The sequence below is a fragment of the Ctenocephalides felis genome, unplaced genomic scaffold (assembly GCF_003426905.1).
Source record: "Ctenocephalides felis isolate EL2017-DRISC unplaced genomic scaffold, ASM342690v1 CF-g0.4_SCAFFOLD_03571, whole genome shotgun sequence".
Classification (NCBI taxonomy): Eukaryota; Metazoa; Arthropoda; class Insecta; order Siphonaptera; family Pulicidae; genus Ctenocephalides; species Ctenocephalides felis.
Window position 1 is genome coordinate 14255223 of NW_020539725.1, and position 2250 is coordinate 14257472.

Below are 2250 nucleotides of genomic sequence, written 5' to 3' on the forward strand. Positions count from 1 at the left end.
GATCTCATTTTTTTCTTGTAGCGTTGTATCGTGTCATGTCCGCCATTTTCTGTTCAAGTAAGACCTTTATTCTGATTGTGCGTTTTTAATTTCATTTTTTTGCAGTTATGCCTTTTCATTTCGTTTCTTTATGATTCTTTCATTTATTTCATTTTATTTTATATTGTTCTTTCCTCTGCGGTTACCATTTTAGTGCTATGCAATCAATTCGCTTGTGCACGTTTCTTCTTAAGTAAGGCTTTTATTATTATTTTTCTTACATTAACATATTTTATTATAATTCGTTCTGTTTCTTTTCATTTATATTTCTTACTGCGCTTTTTGAAATTAACAAATTTACTTCTTCATTAGGTTTGTTTTATTTGAGGGTTATTATCTCACTTTCTACATTAAGGTCTAGCTTAGGTTCCACTTTCTTTACCTTCTTTTCACATTTAGGTCTAGCTGCTTCCATATTATTTTGCTAGTTTTTACATTTAGGTCTAGCTTAGTACTTTTTACATTTAGGTTCGTTACTAGCTTAGCTTCCATATTATTTAGATACTAACATTTAGGTCTAGCTTAGGTTCCATATTATTTAAGTAGTTTTTACATTTAGGTTCGTTACTAGCTTAGGTTTCATATAATTTAGGTACTTTTAACACTTAGGTCTACCTTAGGTTCCATATTATTTAAGTCGTTTTTACATTTAGCTTCGTTACTACCTTAGCCATATTATTTAGGTATTTTTAACATTTAGGCCTAGCTTAGGTCCATATTATTTCAGTAGTTTTTACATTTAGGTTCGTTAATAGCTTAGCTTCCATATTATTTAGGTACTTTTTTACTTACTTTTACATTACTTTCTATTTTCATGCTCTAGCCTTTAGTTCATACTCATTTCACAATTTATACAATTTAGTCACTTTGCTCTTTATTCTCGATATCTATTTTATTTGTAATTTATCCAATAAACCAACATGGACTTTGCTTGTAGTGAATGCAAAACCACGTTTACAGCTCGTAGCTCTTTATATCGACACTTCAGGAGACAGCATGACAAAGAGCCACGAGCCATTTATCCTAATTCGTGTCAATTTTGTTATAAAACCTTTAAAACCATACATACTTTAGATAGACATGTACGCCAAGTCCATTGTAATATCCCTGCTCCTTCAACTACACAATCCTGTTCATCATCTTCCGAAGATTATACACATTTGTATTTATTTTGTATCATTCTTCTAATGTTTTCTATAACATAGGTCAAATTGTAAATAATATAATGTGTATATATTTCATTTTTAATAAAAATATTTATCGGAATAGATGTTTTTTTTAACTATGTTTGGTATTTTTCATGGCAATCATATTGTTAAAATTTGTATGAGATACACCTGATTATTTTAAAACATTCTAAATATCATTACTATATTTATATACAATTACTATAAATGCGATATACTCGTATGTGAGTTAGGTGTTGATATATATTTTAATAAAACGAAAGACTGAAAATATCACAATTTAATACATATCATATGTTTGACTTCATTTTATTATATGATTATAAATATATACACAAAATATAAATAAGTTGAGTTCTAATGAACAGAGCTTACATCAAGAACTTTGATGTTCATTTAATATTTAAGCGTGTAAATTCCTGGTCTTAATTCGATGAGAAATGTAAATAAAACTGACCATAAAGTTAAAACATAGAAAATATTGTGAGTAACTACAATAACTAATCTAAAACACTCTTTAATGTCCTAATCAAACAAAATTTATCGTTTTTCGTAATAATATTCGCTAACAAAGAACATTTCACCATTATTATATTATTATTATTATTATATTGTCTAGGTATTTCACTGTGAAAGCAATTCTTTCATGGAGGTTATGTGTTATTTTGACGTTTCATTTGCAAATGACAGTTTAGGTGTATTACACAGTGTCTTTCGTCTCTGAATGTTGGTAAGTCGTTTTTTTTTATGACGTCTGTTGGGTTTCTTAGTACATGGCATATTTTTTGGGTTTTAACGGGGTGTCGACGCGCTCTTGACATCTGAAATGCTTGACAGCTTGATATCTGTCTTCGCCGGCAACTTTATGCTGGCTGAATTGTGTCAAAGTCTTAGCTTGATTTAATGCCTCCTTGCTTTTAGATATTTTGACTTTGACAGCAACCGGCAGATTTTATATCAAAGTACGGATGACTTGCAGAATTGCTAACTGTCAATGTCAAGGATCGAGGAATTGAGGAAAAAA

The 2250-nt window shown here is 29.5% G+C and overlaps 1 long non-coding RNA gene across 1 annotated transcript; it reads right to left on the minus strand.

Moving 5' to 3' along the window:
* Positions 1-916: 916 nt before the first annotated feature.
* Positions 917-1760, minus strand: LOC113385349. The gene is made up of 2 exons (XR_003367988.1): positions 1602-1760; positions 917-1233 (listed from the first exon to the last, which is right to left on the minus strand). It is a non-coding gene; the product is annotated as an uncharacterized LOC113385349 (long non-coding RNA).
* Between the last annotated feature and the right edge of the window lie 490 nt (positions 1761-2250).